Source organism: Durio zibethinus, chromosome 18 (genome assembly GCF_047325235.1).
Source record: "Durio zibethinus cultivar Kanyao isolate XHJ-2024 chromosome 18, ASM4732523v1, whole genome shotgun sequence".
NCBI classification, from domain to species: Eukaryota; Viridiplantae; Streptophyta; class Magnoliopsida; order Malvales; family Malvaceae; genus Durio; species Durio zibethinus.
The window spans coordinates 17,575,945-17,601,319 of NC_143179.1; the positions used below are offsets into that span (position 1 = coordinate 17,575,945).

The 25,375-nt window shown below is 27.4% G+C and overlaps 1 pseudogene; it reads left to right on the forward strand.

The window, feature by feature from the left end:
• Positions 1 to 769: 769 nt before the first annotated feature.
• LOC111300640 (terpene synthase 10-like) overlaps positions 770 to 25,375 on the forward strand; it is a 42,086-nt pseudogene continuing 17,480 nt past the window's right edge.

A 25,375-nucleotide genomic window follows, 5' to 3' on the forward strand; every position in this document is an offset into this window, starting at 1 on the left:
CTGAATCTAAAAAATTCTATATGTATTTAGGACCCGGATTTCAATAGATTAAATCCATAGCTCAACCAGTGAACACCTCTACCCTTATTCCCAACAAAGCAAAGCCTTATGTAAAATGATTATTTTTTTCTGTGTCAAATTTTAACTTTATGATTCCAGATATACAATGGAGTTGTTTCCTGAATATATGAAGATATGTTTCCTTGCTCTTTTTAACTTCGTAAACGAAACAGCCTTTGCCATTCTCAAGGGGCAAGGATTCGATACCATACCTCTCATGAAGAAAATGGTACTCAAACCCTTCTATTATATATCTACTTTTGAATTACTTTTATTTCATGATCTTTTCCTTCTAGATTTCGATTTTGTTATTGATCATGATTTCTATCATAAATGTACAGTGGGTAGACCTAGCTTACTTATTGGAGGCGAAGTGGTATTATAATGGATATACACCAACCTTGGAAGAGTATCTTGAAAATGGACTGATTTCCATTGCCATTCCTGTAATACATTTTCATGCTTTTTTGGCTACAAATTCAATAAGAAAGGAGTGCATGGAATGCTTCGGAGAGTGTTCCAACCTAATCAAGTTTTCATCTGTGATTGCACGACTTGCGGATGATCTTGGAACATCATCGGTATGAAATATACAAGCATGATTGCTTGCTGTGAATTGAAATATATTTATGTAATGCTTTACCCTTTGGATTTTCTTGATTAGGATGAGTTGTAAGGAGGCAATGTTCCTAAATCAATCCAATGTTGCATGCACGAAACTGGAGCTTCGGATGAAGAAGCCCGTCAGCACATACGGGCGTTGATTGATGCATGGTGGAAAAGGCTAAACGAAGAGCGATTTGCTCATTCTCCTTTTTCTCAGACGTTTATTCAATTTGCATTGAACGTGCCAAGGATGTGTCAATGCATGAACCAGCATGGTGTTGGCCATGGGATTGGAGATCGTGAGACTAAGGTTCGTGTATTAGCATTAATAGTTTTTCCTATTCCATAGACCAAAATAATTGGAGGCGAGGTGACATAGCAATCTTTTTGTAGTAACTTTTTTCAATTAAATTCCAAATGTTGAGCCTCTATAAATATAAATTCAAATAATTGAAAGTTTCCTGCTCTTAGCAGGTTTATAGGTAATAAAATTTCTATCTCTATCCATATTAATTAGCTTTGTGATAATTTTGTTACCCTTGTCACTTAATTCCTTAAACTCATTACATAAATGTGATTTGAGTTTTTTTCATTAGTTTATCTTTAAGCAAAAACTTTTAAGTTTGTGTCTAGAACAACTTGAAATATTATTTTATTTTATTAAATAACAATTAGTCTACATAGATTTTAATAAATGACTTATATGAAACCTTGAATAAAATTTTAAAAGCATCAAACAAATATGTTTTATCTGATTTTATCCATAAATACTTTTAGTTAGATACTATGCATTTTTTTTTTATTCCTTACAACATATATAATTAAATCACCCTCTCCTAAGACCTCCGGATTACCTCAAGAAGCACCATACGTGTTTAACTTAACCACCCCACCAAACTTGTCTCTTAAGTATCGTTGACTCCCTTACATAAGGCATCATGAATTTCTGAGGCTGTTTGAATAAGAAGCATATCAATTATAATTTTTCAGTGCACTATTAATCAATAAAAATTTAATATTGTGTGAGATTTATTAAAATTCTTTATAAAACTCACACTTTAAAATAGTGAATCTCCTGGTTAATTATATCATTTTAGTAGAAATAATTGTAAGTGAATTTCTTCCATTTGAATAATGTTGAAGACCGTCGCAAATTACAATCTTATCAAATTGCTTAAAATAGGTCATATTTAATATGAATATAACTGGTCCAGTCGTTTAAATCATATTAATCATGCATGTTGCTCCTTATAACTTTGATTCATCTGACCTGTTTAAATATTCTTTTAAATATAAACATATGAGTAATGCTTCATTTAGAGTAGTGTAAGCCTTGCACTTGTTTTTATTATTGGATCAAAATTAAACCTTTGACTAATTTAAATTAAAATAATATTTTTAATTTCAATAATTTTGATCCAATAAGAAAAAAAGTGTAACACTTAAACTTGTATATATGCATCTCTCCTCTTTCTCTATATATAAACCATTTCAACCTTATATAAAATTATTTTTGAAAACTTAATTGAAAGGAAAATTAGTAAAATTGTCAGGTTAATCAAGTCATTAGAGATCGGGCTCCCCCTCAATCCAAGCAGAGCCATGTAGGGTTCACTAGAGGCTTGAGCCCCAATTAAGGTAAAAAAAAATATTGAAATCATGTGTATCTTAGACAAAATTTAAAGAATCCTGGTTAGTTTAGTTTATTAGTTGTTAAGACCATAATTATTAGAATTGGACTAGATTATTAGTTGGATTGATCGAATTTATGATCCTGACACCTAAATCAGTTCAGTTTTATTATTAGATCAAATTTTTAATTAATCCACTTCAAACCATATTGAATCACTAATATAATTAATAAATTGGTGAACAGATTGGGTTTTGTTAAATCATATGGGTTTTAAATTTTCTAAAAAATAAACTTAAAATTATGATTAATTAAGTTTTTATAATTAAAATATGGATTGTAGCGTAATTTAAATAAAATAACATATTTTAAAGTAAAATAGAAAATCAATAAATTAAAATCTAAATAAAATGATGTTACCTTCCTTTACATTGTATGCGCACTAAAGATCAACATAAAAAACATAGCCCCTTTAAACATTTTTATTGGTTCATCAATTGACTTGTTGACCTAACAAGTATATCATTGACATAGTAACCTGACACTTTGAATGATTTGTTATTCGTATTCGGTTTTGATAATTATGGTTGAGATTAGCATTGTTCTACCAATTGGTATTGTCACCTTGGAGAAAGCATTTTTAGTAATGAACATCTTAAAAACTTGTTTACATAATTGAATGGGAGATCAATGATTAAATGATAGTTTAGTTGTACATTGAAAAGATGTATTCAAATGTATTAATAAAGAAGTTATTGTGCAACATTTTCAAAATATGAATCCACATGAGGATAATTATAAAATTTTTAACAATTATGACTGAACATGAAAGTTTTAATTTTTCATAACTCTTATCAGTATTATTGTTATTGTTCATTTTTTATAATTTATTATATTTTTAACAAAATGAGATTCAGATGAAAAAGAAAGATTAATTCATTATAAAAAAAAATATTTTCAAGTGAATTCATTTCTACATCAAGAATATAAATTGACCTAAGAACAAAAACGGAATCAAGAACAAAAATATAAAAATATATATAATTTTAAAAAACACTATACAATGATTTTTTATCATATAAATTTATTAATTGTCAAGATAAGAGAGACTCATATACTTATGGATCGCTGTTACAAGTAAATAAAAAGGAAGAGATTTTTTATAATTACAACATGGATAAACAAAATTTTTTTTGATACATTGGGGAATATCCCTATCCATAATTATCTATAAAAAAGCGATATACTAGATACTATGAAGAAATTTTTGCATAGAAAAATTTTCAATTGAAGAATTTTTCTTTTTTGTCTTAGAAAGAAGGTCGATAATGAGTCTTGAATTGATACCAACACAAAGAGTATCAAAAGTATTAAGACTGTGGTTAATATTTTTAATAAAATTTAATATATTATAATTAATTCCTTAATAAATAAAATTTAGGACATTGCAATTGCCTTTGATTATTGTGACATACACCCATCATCATCACTATTCATCACCATTAGAAAGTAAATGACATATTTATGAATTGTGAAATTTTTATTAGTGAATGATGACTAAGGGTCTATTGCACCAATAGTGTATTAAAAAGCAATAAATGGAAGATAAATTTATATTTATATTAGTAATGAAAATATTATTAATTTAAACAACTTTAAAAAAGGTTAAAAGGTATAAAAAATCCTTGAACTAAAATTAGAAAATCATAGAAGACTTTCTTTTTTATTACAATTAGTTAACCTCTCTAATTTTTTTTTTTTTTTTTTTGCATCTAATTAAATCCTTATTTGGATGAAAAAGTTAACACAATTAATTTTATTACAAATTAAGATAAGATTTCATGTGATATAAGTAAAACAAATGAATACTTATCACATGATGCAAATAATATATATGAAAATTAAATAAAATAAAATTTTTTCTTTTTTGATTTCTTCTTTATTTTTTCTTCCTTCTTTCTAAGATCTCTATAAGGGTTCAATTGAATATAGTTCAGGGATTGATTGATTAAATTTTGCCACGCAATTAGATTTTGTTCATTTAAGTGTTGAATTGAGTTGAAATAGAAAATTAAAGGCTTAATTGTTCGTAATAAAATATGAAAAAGCTTAAATGATTATTGAATTGTATTTTAAGAGCATTTTTTACCCTTTAGCCTTTAAAAGAAGTCTTTTATAAACAAGTTTAAATAGGTCTTTGAACTAGTCATTTGTTAATTGCTCTACTAAAACCAATTTGTTTAGTTAAATATTTTTTAACAATAAGTTTTGTATCATTACCAGAAAAATAGATTTTATCGACAAAAAATCCCATTAGTAAAAGCAAATTTTCTGTTGATAATAACATTACCGATGGAATTTACCAACGGAATTATTTGTCAGTGATTAGACAAGTCAGTAATGCTTTTATATCGATAATAACTAAAATCCATTAGTAATTATCGATGAAATTATTACCGATGGAAAATTTATTGATAAAATCCGTCGGTAAATTCTGTTGACAATACTTATTTTCAATTACATTTAATATATTTTATTTATACTTTTTGTCATCTTATTTTATTTTTTAATTTATTTTTAAATTAATTACATGAATACTAAATACACATAAATAGAAAAATAAAAGAAAAAACAAAATGCTCCATTTTATTTATAAAAGAATGTAAAATATTTTACAAAATTATTTATGAATTTTATTAAATAAAAATAAAAAAATACATATATGTTACAAATTTCGTACAAACATTTGGTAATACACGCAACTCAAATAAACAAGTATTTCCAATATACAATAAGAAAAATACCTACAAAACATGTGAATGTAGATAGCCCTTCTTTCTCTTACCCTAACCTCCACCTGGAAATGACACCAATACAAATGTAAAAGTTAGAAGTTTACTTGAGTTATTGCTTAAACAATTTAGGGAAAAAACTTTGTCTATAACAAGTTATATTAACACAACCTGGTGAAAGATTTGTGCAAGCATATATCTGTCCATATGTATATATATCTTATCTCATGTCTAATATGAGTTCTACATATAAATGTAAAGAAATAAAAGCTTAGCATATAAACATGAAAAACAATGTTTGACAAGAGAAATAATAAATATCACTTCATAACTAATAAGAAGCTCTTAAGCATATATATGCAAAAACAAGAAAATGATCAATAAAATAAATAAAAAAAAGCTTAAAATTAAAATTTCAGCCTCCTCAATCTATCATATTTACCTAATATAAAGTATTCTAATTTTCATGATAAATTCTATCGAAAACCTACCAAGTTTAACGAGCACATGTTTTATGTATAAATGGATGAAACATTGGACCCCATTCTTCATGCAAGTATAGATTTAATAGGGCACTGTTAACACAAGTAAAATTTTTACCTAGTAGGTAAAAGGACTTGTAAGTTCTCATAGGAATTATGCAAATTAAGTGATTGTAGAGAAACTTGAGCAAATAAATAGGGAAAATAAGTCAACTTTAAGTGTAAAAATTTACTTTTGCAGGTTGGGTTTTAGGGCTTGGTAATGAGCTAGGGCATAGTTCTTTCTTAACACAACATGCAAAGGTAGGTGGGGTAGGTGTCAATAGGAAGAAGCTTGTAAATGGTGGCATCAAAGAGCCAGGTGGGGTGAATTTAAGTTTATTATGTAGATCATTGATCTTTTGTATAAGCTCATTTAAGTAAACAATGGTGTCCTTAAGTATTGAAGCCCTATCCATTTGAAACATAATAAGCGCAATGAGTCGTTAGCTGCCAGACTTAGTAACTTCAATTATTTAGATTTTAACGTATTAAAACTATAATATTGATAAAGTGCTTTTTGAACAAATTACTAGAGAAGACTAACAAATCGGGTAAAACAAGCTATTTTAGGAAAACTTTTAGCTTTTATAAAGAGACAGTTACAATAGTGTCAAGCAAAATGTTTTTTTTTTCATTGTTCTAGGAACTATAAGATTGTGTTCTGCTAGATATTCCAAAATGTATTTTTTTTTACTAGAAAAATAAGCTTTGGAATATCCAGGAAAATGCAATTTTATTCCTAGATTGAAAGTGTACAAGTAATGCATTTTTATCTCTTAAAAGAATTATAAAATATTTCCATTAAAAGAAAATGAATAAGTATATAGCTAAATTGATTCTATGATCCACTTTCTAAACCTTAAAATTGCATAAAACTAATGAAATTATCCATGTATAATTTCATGACTCTATTAAGTTATAGTTAGAGATGGTACTTGCTATTTGATGCTTCATGTTCCTGATAGAGTAAGATTTTACGTATTTGATAAATGATTTAACTAGATATGAGCAAGTGGAAACTTAAGTTTATGTTTATTCATCATAGCCATTAAAAAGGGTGGATTTTAAAGCCTTTATTATTAGTTTTTCTTTGTAGTAAATTTTCCTTCATTATTTTCTATAATTAAAACTGATGTTTAAAGAAAAAGTCTTTGCTTAAGTCATTCCATCCTAGACCCAGTTCTTATAAAAAGAAAAAACTATATGTAGTTAAACTTGTTTAGTTTATGCTTCATTTGGTTATTATTTTTATAATTTACTTTTTTTATTTTTGTAATAGAAAATTGAAAAATTAATTAAAAAAACTAAAAGTAAAGAATGAATAATAAAAAAATAAAATAAAAACACCAAAAGAATCTTAATTATGTTATCGATCTTGCTTCAATATATTAGCTAACTAGAGGCTCATAGCCCATATCCAAATTTTATTAGTGATTAATAGTAGGCCAGGTCTTAAGGCCCAGCATATAAAGGTAAACATGAGAATGAAAGAACATATTGGGCTTATAAAGGTTTCTTAAACAAGTGCAATACAAAAATACATGTATTACACAGTCAAATGTTGGTGGTAATATGATCTATTTCATTAATAAAGAAAAAAGCATAGACCCTTATTATTTGGATGTTATTGATCTTGAATTTTGCATCTTCTTTTTTTATCTATTAGTATTCATAGTTCAATTTTACAAAATATCTAAAACAATATGAAAAATCCATACAATTACCTAATAATCAAGAAGAAAAAAAGTTTCGAGCATTTGACAGGTTCTTAAGAGCCCTTCTTCATTGTTACAGACAAATTTGTATATTGATTTGAAAGCATTTCATTATAAGAATTATTTACCCAAATATACAGAAACTAAACCCTAAACACCTTAAAATGAAAAAAATTTCAAGTACATCAACTCATAATTCTATTGAATGCTACAAATTTTACCAACCTTTTATCAATACAATAATACAATAATAAAAAAAAATTTTAATAATTATTATTAAAATTAAAAATATATAAAAAAAGTTTAAAAACAAATATAAATTTAATACACGTCAAACCCAAATTTAACATAAAATCAATGTAAACTTTTTAATTTCTATAACTATTATTAAAATTAAAAAATATTCAATATAAAAACTTTTTAAAACAAATATAATTCTTAATACACATCAAATCCTACATGCGATAAAATCAATATAAATTTTACACTTCTAAAAGTTAATAAATCTATAAAAAAAAAAAATCAACAAATCTCAACAATACTTAACAAATAAAAAAAATAACTCAAAATACTAAAAAAATTCATCAAAATTAACAATACTCAATAAATATTAACAAAAAGTTTAACCCAACAAAAACTTAACAAATATATAACAAGAAACTCAACAAATTTATAACAAAAAGTTTAACAATAAACTTAACAAATAAACAACAAAATACTTTAAAAATGAATAGGTAAATTAACAATGATTGATGAAGATAACCAGCTAATCGGCAAGTTGAGAAGGATAATTGATAGTGAAGAAATAGGAATTTAGGTATTTGGGGTTTAAAGTTTGGGGGGAAAATTGTTTTTCTTAATTCTAGGAAAAAGGTTTAGAATTTTATGTGATTTTTTTATGGATTACAATGAAAATTACATCGGTAATCAATAACCATAAATTTTTTTGTAATTTTTTTATCGACAAAATGTTTCCATCAGTAATCCATCAATAAATAATTATCAATGAAATGTTAACAAAAATTGACAAAAAGTATAACCCAATAAAAACTCAACAAATATATAACAAAAAACTAAACAAATCTCAACAAACTTATAACACAAAGTTTAACAATAAACTCAACAAATAAAAAAAATAGTTGAAAAATTAATAAGCTAATTATCAACAATGGAAGGAGATTACCAACCAACTAGTAAGCTGGGAGGGATGATCAATGATGAGTGAGAAAGGAAATGGGAAAAAGGGATTTAAGGGTTTAAAATTTGGGAAAATTTGGTGTTTCTTGATCTTGGGAAGGGAGTCCAAATTTTATGTGATTTTCTAATGGATTGCCAATGAAAATTTTGTAAGTAATTGATAACCATTAATTTTTTTTCATAATTTTTTTAATGACGAAATTTTTTCGTTGGTAACAAATGGATTACCAACAAAAAATATTGTTGGTAATTTTTTACATAAATCACTTCATTTGTTTACCTATGGATTACCAGTGAAATTAAACCCAATGGTAATCTGTATTTAGGTCTTTGATCTCCAGGGTTTTGCGTTAAACCTTTTGGGGTACTATCGTAAAGTTTCATCAAGTTTTTGTCTCACGACTAACAAGCTTATAAAGGAGTGTATTATGGCCCTGCTACTAAGAAAATAAGCCAAAAACTATGGATTTAATGTGTAAGAGCTATCAAAGAAAACTACGTGTGGGTTCTATCCCATAGCATTGTAGGAACAACTCTCATTTAATTGTATTTGAGACATTATAAAGGTCTATAAAGGTCCTGAAATGGTCCAGGTCATCTTCGAGGTTAATGGTTCCATTATAGGTCTCTTTAAGTAGTTTTAGGTAGGAAAGAATGTCAACCTATCTTATAAAGGTGGATAAGGGCTTATGATCATGTTCTAACCATTGTAAGTCTTTATTTTTTTCTTTTTTAATGTCTGCCAACTTATTATAAAGAGCAGCAACTTGCACTATGAGTTCATTATCAAGGTTAGGGTTGATAAAGTTTTGTTTTATGTTCTAAGTAAGGGTTAGCTTTCAGTGTACTAAGGAAAAGCTTGTGGTGGCTCTAGGAAAAATAAGGCAAAACTTTTTTTAAGTGGATTATTTTTGTGATGGTTGTTATGTGGCTTGCTAATAATATTGAAGTAATTTTTGTTAGTGGCTACTTGGACATTTGAGAGCCAGATCTAGGTCATTAATGCATGGTAAAATTCTGCAAAAACTATTTCATGTTTGTTTGGTACATTAGGATCTATAGGGCTGAAAATGTAACTTGCACTATAAAGGTGACAGGGGAAGTTTTTGCTAGTAAGTTACATTTATTGGCTTTAAAGACTGTATTTGTTATGGGGGCTATATAGTTGGGTTTGAGGTTCCAATAGCAGCAATATGGACGAAGGGAGAAGTCAGGGTCATACTTAGAGATAAAACTCCCATTAAACTTTGATAATAGCTTGCTAGCTCTAAAGTCTAAGCATTTAATGGCATAGGGTTACTAGGAAATTGGATAATAGTATCATACCTTGGTGTCCATGGAGTAAAACTCCTTCTATTATCATACCTTGGTGGCCTACGAAATCAGAGTTGAGTTTGGAAGTCAGTTACACGTGGGAAAGATTAAAATTACAATAGCATCTGTTTAAGATGGTACTAATTGATTGCATGTTATTATTTAATTTTGGTAAAAATGGTTCTATTTTTCTTAATGTTTAAAATTAATTCCTTTTTTTTCTTTCTTCTTTTTTTTTTCTCTTTTTTGTTTTTTGTTTTTATTTTTTGAAACAAAAATAATTCAAATTTAAAACAAAACTTTTTTTATTTTTATTTTTTTCTCTTTTTTTTAAAACAAAAACAAATTAAATTTAAAACAAAACTTTTATGCTTTTTTTTTAAAATTTTTGGATTAAAGTGAAAACACTTTAAGTATTCTCATTTTGATATTTTCTTTTTGTTTTTAACCCTAATTTTGCCTAAAACTCTTCCTATAGTCCTAGATCTAGCCTAAAAGTGTCAACTTCAAACTAAAAAATTTGCACCTTCCACCATTAGAAATGCTATGTGCTTTCAGTATATTCATCCCCTCACCAAAGACTTCTCTTTCTAAAAAAATCAAGCCTCACAAATCCTTCCAAACACTCCAAAATTGAAACCCTTTTTTGTGGCTTTTTGGTGCTACTTTTCCCCGCTAGAAGATGTGTTGTTTGTTTTTATATGTGTGTGTGTGTGTTTTTTTTTGTAGTTTTTGGTGGTGTATGGTGGCAATGACAATAGATAGGGCCTCAATGGTGTGGGTTGTTGGTTTTAGATGAAAGACTATAATGGCATTTTTTGGTGAGAAGGGTCTTAAATAGGTTAGACTAATGAGGTTGTTATTTTTGGTTGTTCAAGGTTTAAGTGTTGATGGCATGGTGGCAGTGTTTGGAGATCATAGCTGAATCTCTTTTAGCTTCTAGAATTGACATCCTTTTTGGTTGATTTTTCCACCTAGTTTTATAACTGTTTCCAGCTTTTTGGATTATAGCAACAATTAAAAAAATAAGTAGAAATCTTATAAGTAAAAAAAACTTGTTCACAACTTAATGTTAGTTGTAATAGTGGCTATAGAAGGGTTGGATAAGGTGGTTGGCAATGAGTAGGGTGGTTGTAAGAGGTGATGGGTGTTAGTTCCATGCACGACACCATTCTCTAATTTCTATATATTTTTTTAATTTTTATATTTTTTTAAATAAATAAAATTTTAACAAATTTGCACTTAAAAAGCTTTAGGCTTCACAAATGGATTTAGGGCTTTAATTGTGGGTTTAAAAAAACATGATCACAATAAAAACTAAGCCCAATAAAACCCAATTAAAATGTTTAAATGGGTCTCAATTGTGCAAGTCAAAATCTTGAACGAAAATTGAGATTTACACGGATAAAAATTGGTGCCTACAGTTGCTTCTCTTTTCACATTACTAAGAATCAGGAATAGGATAAAGATATAAACAACAATTTTGTCTAGTCTGACTATTCAGAGCTTTTTTTTTTTTTTTTGAAAAAACCCATCTAAACAAAAGCTCAACAACTTCAAAATTTAGAAGAATCATTTGTCATAGCTGGGAATTCAACCTGAAAGTCTTACACATTGCTTTTTTTTTTTTGCTTTTTTTTTTTTTGTAAATTTTGGAAACTAATCCCAATAAACTTAAAGGTTGACTCACTAGAGGCTTTACAACTTTTTAAAAATAAATTGAAATGAAAATTGCTCCCACCAAAGGGTCCATAACTTTTTAAAACCAAATTGAAATGAAAAATCCTCTCACCATAGGCTCCACAACTTTAAAATAGATTGTGATAACCTAAAAATTATGCCCAAGGTCTTACAAATCTCGACACTAAAATATATTAGCTTAAAAGACTTATGATGTGGAGGACTTGAAAACTATGTTCGAAGGTCATATAAAATTAACACTAAAATATATTCAACTTAGAAACTTATAAATCTTGTCCAGATGACTTAGAAAATATACTCAAAAGTCTTATAAATCTTGACACTAACACAGATTCTATTAAGGATACTTATGAATCTTGTCGAAGGACTTAAAAATTAAGCCTAGAGGTCTTATAAATCTCAACACCTATAAATGCTCATCTAAATAGGGGTTCCATAACTTTAAATTTTCATTTGAAAATGCTTTTCCTAAACAAATGCTAAGAAATTTTGAAAGTCTTATTTGAAAAAAACTCCTTTAATCAAAAGTATTGAAATTTTAAAAATCTCATCTGAAAAGAGTTCATCTAATTTGAGGTATTAGAACTTTAAAAATCTTATATGAAAAAGGCTTCTCGAATTAAAGGCATTGAAACTTTAAATATCTTATATGGAAAAAGTTCTTCTAATCAAAGCCATTAAAACTTTAAAAATCTCATTTGATAGGAACTCCTCTAATTAAAAGGATTATAAGTTTAAAAATCTCTTTTTATGCTAACTTAACTAGGCTTGATATCCATATGTGTAAACTAGATTGCTCTTAAAACTCTCATCTTGGACTAACTTAACTAGGCTTAAAACTTATGCCAGCTAGATTGGGTTTGGCAATTCTAATTGATGCCACATGTTTAAAATCTCAATCGGTGCCATGGGCTTAAATTCTCAACTTAATACATCTCATCTTGAAAATCCCAAAAAAAGGTTTTAACACTTTTCCCTTTTTAAGAAAAAATTTCCTCATTCTTTTTGTTTTGCAAATACCGTAAACATTTTCCAAACTCTTGGGAAACCTTTTGCTTTCCAAACAATCTTTCCTTTCTCCTCTTTATTTTGATTTTTGACAAACTTTTTTCATTTTCTTTTCAATAGTTGAAAAAAGAAAAACACCATTATGATGCAAATGTCTATTGTAAAAATGATGGTGCAAATGCAATGATCCTTATGCAAATGCAAACATTATGCCAAAAATGATTACCAACAATAGAAATGCAAGTGTTCTTTCCATGTTACAAAAGCCTCATACAAAAGCAACTAATTATGTAGATGCCTTTTAAAAAGATGTAAAGGCAAAAATCCAATGAAGATGCATGAGAAAATATATTAATGCTAAATTTTTCTTTTGAAAACAAGTCTTTTCTCAATACCAAAACTTAAAGATTCTCATTTGAAAATACACGTGTAAAAAAAAAATTCACACTTGAAAACCAAATATTCACATTTGAAAAATTTTAGAGATCTACATCTAAAAGTTAAAGATTCTTATTTGACATACAAATATCAAAGATTCTCATTTGAAAATTTTCAAATATTCATATTTAAAAGTAAAACATTCTCATTTTAAAAGATTCATATCTAAAAATCAAATATTCACATTTGAAAATTTTCAGAGATTAATATTTTAAAGTAAAAGATTCTCACTTTCACAAGTAAAAATAAAAATTCTCATTTAAAAATTTTAGAGATTCACATTTAAAAGTAAAGATTCTTATTTGAAATATTCAAAGATTATCATTTAGGAAAGTTTAGAGACTAATATCTAAAAGTTAAAGATTCTTATTTTAAAAATTCAAAGATTCACATCTAAAACTCAAATGTTCTCATTTGAAAAGTTCAATGATTCACATTTGGCAAAGTTTAGAGATTTACTTCTAAAACTTAAAGATTTTTATTTAGGAAAGTTTAGAGACTGATATCTAAAAGTCAAAGATTCTCATTTTAAAAATTCAAAGATTCACATTTAAAACTCAAATGTTCTTATTTGAAAAGTTCAATGATTCACATTTGGCAAAGTTTAGAGATTCATTTCTAAAAGCCAAAGATTCTTATTTGAAAATTTCAAAAATTTACATATAAAAATCATAGGTACTCATTTGAAAAGTTTAAAGATTCACATTGGGAAAAGTTTAAAGATTCACATCTAGAGGTCATGCATTCTTATTTGAAAAATTTAGAGATTCACATCTTAAAACCAAAGGTTTACATTTAAAACGATCAAATATTCACATTGAGAAGGTTCAGAGATTCACATTTAAAAGTCAAAGATTCTTATTTAAAAAATTCAAAGATTCACATTTGGGAAAGTTTAGAGATTTGCATATAAAAATCAAATATTCTTATTTGAAAAATTAAAGGATTCACTTTGAAGGTTCAAGCTTTTCATTGAGCGTTTGAGATTTTATTCTCAAAATCAAATCAAAATCTCATCTTTGGCAATTTTTCTTAATCAAGGTTGACTAGTTCAAATTATCTTTTCATGAAAGCTTCTAAGGCTTTCTAGTAATTCGATTTCAAAATTCAAAGTTGAAACTCTTATTTTTCTTGTTTATTATATGCAATGCAAATGCCGCTTCTATGATGCAAATGCCTCTTTCAAATGCATGAATCCTTAACATTGATGAACATGCTTTCTTTTTTTCCATGGTGCAAATGCTCTATGCAAATACAAATGGACCATGCTTCACCTTTTGTCTATATGATTCAAATGCCTTTATGCAAATATGAATATCTTTTCGCACAGATGCAAATGCGAACATCTTTTTCATGCAATATGCAAAGATGAAAATGTTAATGTATTTCCCAAGATGCTAATGTAGCATGTAGAAATGCAAAAACAAGCATTCTTTCAAGATGCAAATGTAGATGATTGACTACTATAATGTAAATGCAATGATTTTTATTATTTTTCATTTTTTTTTTAATTTTTATTTAAATTTTCTCCTTTCAAGATATTACTTTTTACCAAAAAGTGATATCAATATTGTATATAAAATTCTTGACTATTCTTTAAACTTTTCCAAAGTAATCACAAAATTACCCTACATAATGTATTTTGTAATCAATGAAAGTATTACAGGCACATAACATTTACATATCGTGAAAATTAGTGATAATTATTAGAAATATCCATAGGGTCGATCAACAATTTAGTTTTTTTTTAAGGGATTCACTAGGATTGCAATTCAATAAGAAATGGGTTTTTCCTTTATCTAGGCTCACAAATGAATTTTCTTCAAAACATTTTCTTCCTTAAAAACCAAACACAATTTGTCATTCTCTCAATTTCTCAGCATGATACTTTGATATGTGTTAAAACTAGCATTTATTTTGAAGCAATTCGTAAAGTTTTAATGACTTGCAGGGAATAAATAAAGGTTTGAATTTTGGGTTTTCAACCTTTTAAAAAATATAAGATCTACAATCATTATTGATCTCTCAAAAGTCTTCAATATTTATTGATACTTCCTTCATGACTTTTTTTTTTCTGGTTAGAACCTTGGAAACTCTTTGTTTAAGAATCTCATATGGCACCAAAATAGTTATTTTTTCTCTATACTGCCTTTTTAGGGTTTTCACTTTAAAATTTCATTATTCATCATTTCTTTTTTCTTTTTTTTAATGGTTTGATTATACACCTTAATATTCAAATTCCTCATAATAAGAATTGATTCACACAACACAAAAATTCATAACATTAAAAGGGAAAATGAAATATCACATATCGATAACTGATAGTATGATTCCCAAGAAAAAGCCTTCAATTCAAATGCCCATATTCGATCAAAATGGGCTTTTCAAGGCATGTAATATAGGATAGGGTTATAAAAGAAAAGGATAAATTGGCCCAAAATATGTATTTAAGGTTAATGAAACCAAAGATCATGTCATTTCTTACAAAGCATTTTAAAATATTTATCTCTTTATTCTCATAGCCTTTGTCTCACCATTTCATCCTCATTTTTTTACCTTTTCAATTTTTTTCAGTTTTTTTCTTGTTTTTTCTTTTCCTCTTTTCAAATTTAACACTCAATTCATAGACATTTGTCTCTTGAAATAAAACATTCTTTTTTTCTTTGATAAGGCTTTATTATACCTGAATCTTGAATATACAATTCATTTACCTTCTATGTGGAAAGTGATCCTTAGTCAAGGTTCATTTGAAAAAAAATACTTTGGCAAGTTCAAAAAAAGTAGCGAAAGGATAATTTTTCTGTGTATGAAACATTGAGAAAGATAGCCATTCATAATTTTAAACACAATCACTTGAACTAAAAAGTAGACATTTGTGAAAAGTGGGAAACATAAATTTTTTTTTCATTTTTTAATTTTTTTGAACTTTTCATTTTTGGGATTTTTTTGAGTTTTTTTTTTTACTTTTTTTGAATCATTTGAATATTTTGAGTGCATAATTTAACCACCAACAGTTTTTTTTTTCTTTTTGTTTTTTTTTGCCATGAATGGTGTCTTAATTGTCTGTCACTTAAATGAGGGTTCTCAAAGAAAATCATGTTACATGAAATGTCTTGACTTTCATCTCAAAGTTCAAAAAAAGGTTCATTTTGGTTCCATTTTTTTTTTTTTTGCATATTTTCTCAAAATGAGAGGAAATGTATTATGGCATGAAACAAATTGTTTTAGGCAATAGGGAATTTTGCTTTCTTTGTTAATGTGCCTTAAGACATGAAATAATTACTGCTTGCGGGAGAGAGTTCTTTCATGTCTATGGCAATCAAAAAGGATTTAGGTGGTTTAATCATTTTAGCAAAATTTTGACAAGTATTGACTTACTAAAAATTTGAAAAAGCATCATGCCTGATTTTCGAAAAAACTCAAAATGACTTTTCAAAATTAATCTATTTTGTTCATTGTCTAGATACAAGCTTTGCTTTTGGGTATCGAGAAAATTAGGTTCATGAAGCTTAAACTCATGCCCTTTAAAGTATTAAGCCTATTTGGGATTTGAAACACGAAAGCATTTGGTGAAAAGAATGATTTCTGAGGTAAATTCATATCTAACAATGATCATCAATTATTTAGAAACTCATAAATTTTTTTTGTTATCTTCCTTATTTCCATGATCCGGAAGTCAATTTTCATGGAGCTTTTATTCCAAATAAGTTTTCGATTCCTAAAAATCATTTTACATATAGAGTGAATGATCACTTAAAAGAAATCATTACATTATTTTCTAAAACATTTGTTTATATAATGTCAAAGTACAATGTTAACCATATGCAAATTGCAAACTAATAAGAAAAAATATGTTTCCTTGGTGATTAAGAATTCAAATCAAAATAGAAATGTCCTGTAAAGATTAAATTTGTGATGTATAAGAAAAGAAAAAGTTAGTCTTCTAAAACTTTCTTTTTGTTTTTTATGAAAAACTCAAAAACAATTTTTTCCTCTAAAGCATACATTGACAGATATACCCTTTTTCATTGAAATGGAATGCAAAATATTTATAAAGATGATAAGGGATTTATGTACATATAACCAATGAAATGCAACAATATTTTTAGTAATAAATCATGTATTTGCATAATTGATTGTGTACCTACAATGTAGCAATATTTATAATGATGAAATATATGCTTGTTTGGTTGATGATGCACATGAAATGAAATAATATTTACACAACAGTAAAAACATATTAAAAAAATGTAATGTATTTACTATATGTTGCAATTGAAAATTTTATTATTTTCTTTTTGCTTTTTTGTTGTTATTTGTTTTACTTTTTTTTTTTAAATCACACATTCTTATTTTCTTCAAGAAAATGAAATGAATTGTTTTTTTTTTTTTCAATTTAATTGAAATAAAAACTTTATACAATTATAGACAACAAATTCAACATCACACAAAAGAAAACTAACATGAAAATAAAAAAATACAAAAAAGCTTTTTCTTGTGCCCTAATAAGGAGCATTTTATGAAAATCCGGCATGGCTGTATTTAGGGTTGGCCTCTTAAGATGCACTATATATTGGGGCCGGATTGACACTATCTAAATGTTTCCAAATTGATCCTCACTATAACTTATGTTGGAATAGTAAGGTACTTCGATCTTCACCCATCATAGGTTAGAAAAGAAAGAGTTCGATATGAGTAAAAGTATTTTGCTTGTCGTTATAAAAGTTAGCATTTCACAAGAGTATATGTACTTTACTTTCTCATATAAGGGATGGAGCTCGAGTATAAAACTCATTCATGACATGAATATGCTATGTGTAGATGAGGAAAAATAACACTATAATCTCTATCCTAAATAAGCCACATTTTATATACAAAACATAAAATAATCAATGAACAAATGACATAATTAAAATAATTGCTAGTAATTTTTCTTTTTTTCCTTTTTTAATTATTTTTTGAAGTGAAATCGAAACCAAGGAAATTAAAGTCAAATACTAATTAAAACTATTAAATCAAAATTAAAGATAACACATAATTAATATTTGGTCGACTCTCAAAAAATAATTTTCAATTAAGTCACTAAACTATCATAACGATTTTTTTAAGACTAGTAGATGAATTTTTTAAAAAAATATGGAGTCATCACCAATATTTTTTTACTATATATGATTGGCCACCTAAGAAAATTTTTCTTTTTAATAAAATCTTGAAATTAATTAAACTTTATTAAATAGATAATTTTTTATTTGAGAAAATAATTTGAATTCGAGAGTACAGTTATATGTGGAGAAGAACTAATACCCCTACAGTGTTTATTTTAAAAATAATACAAATTAATCATGTGTTATTCTTTAATCTTAACAAAAGTGATCTTGATTTTGATATTTAAAATTAATTTCTTTAAACTCCTTTTTATTATCACAATTTTGGTTTTTTTTTATTTTATTCACAAAATTTTCTCTTTTTATTTTTCCCTTAAATAAAAAAAATATTGTTTCATTTTTATTTAAAAAATAAACTGAATCTTTTTATTGAAAAATTCTCAAAATTTTTTAGTACATTTGCAACATCAAGAAAAATTATCTTATCTAGAGATTTCTTTATGAATCATTACTTGAATTTTCTTATAATTCAAAGCTTAGAGGCTCGTATTTCTTTTCGTTTTTTTAATTAATGCAAATAATATCCATGCATTATTACATGTAACTTTATTCCTAAAAAAACTCTTTTCTTTTATTTTTCTTTCCTTTTTTATTAGAAAAAGTAAATGAAAATCTTTTTTATTTGTTGAATATCTTTCTAAATACTCAAGTATTTTGGTAGCATTTTAAAAAAAATCATCACCTAAAGATCTTTAAAAGATCACTATTTAATTTTTCTTAATATCTTATCCTCAAAAAAATTTTCATTTTTGTTAGGTTTTTTTAACACTTGTTTTATATATGTTTATTTTAAAAATTTAGAATTTAAATGTTTATAGATAAACAAATAAATAACTTAACAAAAAAATATATAGAAAAAACAAAAAATAAAATAAAAAATTATCTAAAAAGGTTAGTCAAAATTAATCAAATCAGTCAAATAATTTGACGCTGGTTCATGCAAATAGTAGAGACTCGGGTTAGTTGAACCAGCTTAGGGCTATTAGCAGAGCCAAGCCTTGAGTTGGGCGCACGAACCCTTGGTTTGGGTGGGGTCCACGCATGAATCCTTGAGGTAAGTTTTTTTTAGTCATTCTCAAAACTTTCCTTAAAAAAAAAAAAAAAAAATTCTTTAATAAATCCAACAATAGCCAGCCAGTTCAAACCCCAAACCATATTCTAGTCACTAGCCACCGGCTGGCCACCTCCTCCTCTACTTGTTGTCGCTCGTCGATACCAGATCTTCACCGAATTACAGTCCTAGACTCCTTTTGATCTTTTTTTTTTGTTTCCAACCATAATTTTGCCTAAAACTCCTTTTACAGTCTTAGATTTAGGCTGAAAATTTCAACTTTAAACTAAAAAATCTCCACTTCTCATCACTTGAAAATGCCGAGTACTTCCAGTATGCTCATCCCCTCACCAAGGCCTTCTTCTCCTTTAAAAATCAAGCCTCAAAGCCCTTCCAAACACCCTAAAATCGAAACCCTTTTTTTATGGTTTTTTGGCACTGCTTGTCCCCAGCAAGGGATGTGTTGTTCTTGTTTTTTTTTTTTCTTTGTGTGTGGTTTTTTTTGTGTTTTTTTTTTTTTTTAGGTCGTTTTTGATGGTGTGTGGTAGTAGTGATAATAGGAGGGGTCTTGGCACTGTGGGTAGTTGGTTTGAAAGGGAAAACTATAACAGCGTTTTTTAACGAGAGGGGTCTTAACTGGGTTGGACTAGGGAGGTTGTGATTTTTGGTAGTTCGAAGGTGTTGTGTTGATGGTATGGTGGCAGTGTTTGGAGGTCTTGGCATAGTCTCATTTAGCTTCTGGAATCGATATCGTCTCTGGTCGATTTTTCCACTTAGTTTTATAATCATCTTCAGCATTTTGGTTCATAGCCAAAACTAAGAAAACAAGTAGAAATCTTGTGGGTAAGATAAGGCTTGTTGGCAACTTAATTTCAACTACAATGGTGGCTGTAAGAGGGCTGGATAGGGAGGCTTGCAGTGTGTAAGATGGCTGTAGGAGGTGATAGGTGCTGGTGTCGTCTAAGGCACCATGCTCTAGTTTCTATTTTTCTTTTTTAATTTTCAGATTTTAAAAAAAATAATTAAAATTTAAACAAATTTGAGTTTAAAAAACTTTAGATTTCACAAATGAATTTTAAGCTTTAACATTGGACCTAAAAAACATTATCCCAGTAAGTAAAGCCCAATAAAACCCAGTTAAAATTTTTAAATGGGTTTCAATTGCGTATGTCAAAATCTTGAATAAAAATTAAGATTTATTTGAATAAAAATTAATATTTATATATAAAATTATCGAGTATTTATCAAATATAATGATCTAAATATCATATATAAATCATCTTGATTTTTGGAGTGATTTTTTCATACCAAACATTAACCTAAAGTAGGACAATAATTAGTCTTAACTGTTGATTATATCTTGAATGTTAATGAATCGTGGGCAATCATAATTAACAAAGTTTAAAAGATTGGATTTTCTTGTCTAGTCCAATAATTGATCAACCAAGTGAAAAGGCTTTGAACCTAGGAAAGAAGTAACCGCACTGTGCATAAGTTTTGACAATGTATAAGAGATATGGGTCCAACTTCTCCAAATGATAATGAACACATAAAAATTAAGAATTTATTGGTGATTAGTTTAACTATTTGCTATAATGCTATTCAAGCTGTTATACCTGCTACCACTTAAAAGGCTAGCTCAAATTTTATTCCAAGTACAACCTTGAGTAAGTAGGTCAGGGTTAGGAAAGTCCAATTAGCAATCAATAGAGGGAAGAAAAGGGATTCTTATGGACTTATGGGGCCATTGGATAGCTTTGAGCAATTTTCTTGCTAGCAAGGAAATTTTAGATTCCCATAAAGCCGACAATGCCCGCAACATGACAGTAGAGTGTAGCAATATATTGCTTGTGCGTGTCAGTACACAATTGAATATTCTAAAAGCTCATGATTTAAAGTTTTAATATTTGTCAATTGCAATGTTGAAACTCACATGTGATTTGAAAGAAAGTGGTTATGGTAAATGATTTATTCAATTAATTATTAAACATTAATCATCTCTTTATCATTAGATTAAAAAAAAATCAAAGTTAAAATTTGAGTGTAAACTATTTAATTTTATATGATGCTTTCTCAATTAATAAATTTGATATATTTAAAAAAATAAAAATATTTTTACTATTGTAAAATATTACTTTAATCTCCTCAAAGTTAAATATGGATCGTTTAGATCTTTGAAGATTCATGTGACACACGTGAAACACCTTATATATAAATTGTTTCTCAAGCAATCTCATAAAAATAGAACATATACTACTATCAAGCTAAAGCTTTCACCATGGTTATGGCTTGTTTCAATCCCTAGCACCAGTTTCATCAGGCCGTATAGGAAAGGCATCTCGAACATATCAAACCTCAACAGCTTCAGTGTTCTTCAACCCACCAAATTTGTTGCTACAGCCAAGGTTTCAGATCCAAAAGTGCTAGGCGATCTGCTAATTATCATCCTCCCATTCGGGAGTACGATTATATTCAGTCGCTCAAAAGCGACTATCTGGTATGTATACAAGTTTTTTGTTGTAACAGCTACCAATAAATTCATAATTATTGAATATTAAATTTAGTTCATGTCAGGAAGCTGAGAAAATTACTTTCCATGCAGGGGGAATCATGTAATGAACGAGCAATCGGACTAGTGGGAGAGGTGAGAATGATGCTTAACGAAGTGATAGATCATTTGGTGAAACTTGAGCTACTCGATTCCTTGCAGAGACTCAGATTATATCATCACTTTGAAAACGAAACCAAGAGCAGAGATTCAAATAGCGGTGTTACAGAGGAATAACGGCCGTAAAATCACGATAATATCACCGTTATTAAGAAAAAAATGGTTGAAAAATTTAATCACGATCAAAACGGTGTGTAACGGTCTCTAAAAAATGGAGTAACGGGAATAGCGCCAATAATGGTCCGTTATTGTCGCTATCCCATTTTTTCCGTCTACACTCAGCTGCTCAGCACAAATTATAATAATAATAAAAAAAACTTTCAGATTTCAATAGTAAACAGTCAAGATTCTCCACAATCAAAATAAAACAAGAAGACTGTAAAAACAAAAATAAAGACAAAAGTCAAAAGAAAAAAATCCCTGCTCAATGCCTATAATTCAGACTCGTTCTCTCTTTTTTTAGATTCAAAATTCATTTAAAAAATCTTAGATACTATCAATCATTCAATCAATAGTTACCTAAATTCAAATTAACTTCAAATCCTTCATCAGTAATTAAAATAAAAAAAGATAGGAAACAAATTAAATTACCTATTTTTTTGTGAAATTTTTATAGAATAATATTGATATTTGTATTTGTGATAATCTGATCTGCTAAGAAAGATGAAGGTATGTGAGAAAGAGAGATAAAAAAAATAATAGGAAGTTTGGTTGAGTTTATTTGAAAGATCCATCGTTGATGCCATGAAAAAATGAAGAGGTGCAAAGAAGAATTTGGGGCTGAAATACATAGGGATTTTAGATAAAAAAATTTAATAAATTTTTTTATATAAGTTAGATGAAAAATAATTAAAATTAAATATTATATTTTAATTTTGTTATTTACTAATTTATAATTTTATATTTGAAATTTAATAATTTTTTTGTTGTTTTGGTATTTATATTATTGTCAATTCTTTTGCTATTAAATTAATTCTTATTAATTTATTTTTATTTTTATGTAATTATTGAATATTCTATTTATTATATAATATATTGAAAGTAAATTGTGATAAAAAAATTTTTTACATCAATTAGTATATCAAAAAGATTAAATTACTTAATAAATTTAGCATTTTACGATTTATTACTTTTAAGATTAAAATTAAAAATTAAAAAATTTAATGTAGATTCAATTTTTAATGATGAAATAAGTAACATTAATATTTTTAAATATAAGTTTATTTTGTTTTTATACAAAATAGTAAAAATGCCACCACGTAAAGAGTTCTCAAGCAAAGGAGTAGAGGGCACACCAAGTGATGATATAGGTTGGCATTTTGGAACACTCATGCCAAATATCAAAGGAAATGTTTTATGCAAACTTTGTGGTAAAGTTGTAAAAGGCGGAATAATACGTTTCAAGAAACACATTGCTCATAAAATTGACAATGTTGCACCATGCCCCAACGTTACTGGTATGTTATGTTTTTATAATTTCTTTAAAAATATTTTGTTAATTTCTCAATAAAAATTATAAAATTACATAAACATGTACAACTAATTTTTTCTTTTTTCTTAACTATATTATTAATAGGTTTAGTAAGAGAAAGTATGATGAAACTTATTCAAGAAAGCAAATTAAAGAAAGTTGAGAACAAAAGGATAAATAATGAATTCTTATCACAATTAAGAGGGGAAGACTATGACTATGAAGGTTTTATTGATGAAGACATCGCTACTAGACAAGCCATGCAAGATAGTATCCAATCACAATATGAGTGGCACCAAAGACAAGAATTCAGATAAAGAACTGGTAGTTGGAGTAATATACATGACGAGGGACGAAGCTCTCATGGTTCAGTTGCTGAATATTTTAAGAAAAAAAAAAAAGAAATCAACTCCAAGTAAGTCTGAATTTTCATTAAGAGAGGCTATACCTGAATTAGTTAGAAATAAGAGTTCAAAACAACCAAAAATAAGCGATTCATTTTTAAAGACATTAAGAAGAAAGATGGGTGAATCGGTATCAAAATTTTTTATATATGATCGACTTCCTTTTCAGTTAGCAAACTCTTCATAGTTACATAATTTGATTTCTGTGACAGTAGAAATTGGCCAACATGTGAAACTTCCAACGCCTTATGAGGTCTTAGATGTGTATTTAGAGTCTGAGTATCAACAAATTCATGAATGTGTTAATGGATTAAAAGCTCATTGGAATGAATTGGGTGCCACTTTGATGTGTGATGGTTGGACCAACAGTTTAAATCAAATGCATATCATTAATTTCCTTGTTTATTGTAATAAAGGGACCATTTTTTAAAAATCTATAGATGTCTCAAATGTTCGTAGTAGAAATGCAAACTTCTACTACAGATTTGGATGAAGCTGTAGAAGAAATTGAGGAAAAATACATTGTTCAAATAGTCACTGATAATGAGGTAGCACTTAAAGCTGCAGAAAAAAGACTAATGAAGAAGAGACAGCATTTGTATTGGATAACATGTTCGGCTCATTGTTTGGACTTGTGCCTTAAGGATATTGGCAAGAAAAAAAATGTGGTAAAAGTTTTGGAGGATACGAAAAAAGTGACTTGTTTTATAAACAATCACATTTGGACTATTAATTTGATGAAGAAATATACATAAGGGAAGAAAATACTCCGTCTTGCTCTTACCCGATTTGTCACTCATTTCATACAGTTAGAAGAAATAACAAGGCAAAAGCAAGGTTTGAGAGAGATATTCAATTCAAAGGTTAGTACTTAGTAATTAATATAACTATTTAAATCTAGCATATTTTTTATGATATCATTGTTTAAAATATTAATTTAAAATATATTGCTCTAAAAATTTATTATTGAATATATAGGAATTTAAAGAATTAAAATGGGGACAACAAAAATCAAGGCTTGCTTATGAAGCCAGAAAAATCATTTTGGAAAAAGATTTTTGGAAAAAAGCAAGTGATATATTAAAAAATTTATGAGCCTTTGGTAAAAGTGTTACACCTTGTTGATGGTGATGAAAAACCAACAATGGGATTTATTCACGAGGCAATGGATAAAGTTAAGCAAGTAATTCAGCAAATTTATCGTTATTCTACTGAATATGAAAAGATTATTGATAATAGATGGAGTTTCAGGCATTTTGACTTACATTCAGCTGGTAAGTAAACGAAGAATATAGATTGTATTTAAAAAATATGTTTATTTTTTATGCTTAAATTGCTCATATATTTATTTTTTATTACTTTAATATAATATTGTTATGAATTATTGGCAGGTTACTATTTAAATCCACAATTTCAATTTGGAGTGGAGCATTCTGAAAATGTACTTAAAGAAACATTAGATAGTACAAGAGCAATTATTGAAAGATTAGAATCTTATATAGATACTGAAATCAGAATGATTAATCAAGTTAGTATTTAATACTATTTTATAAATTTGACATTTATTTTATGTATTAAAAATAAAATTATTGTTTATTTATTCATTTATTATTGTATTTTCAATTGATGTA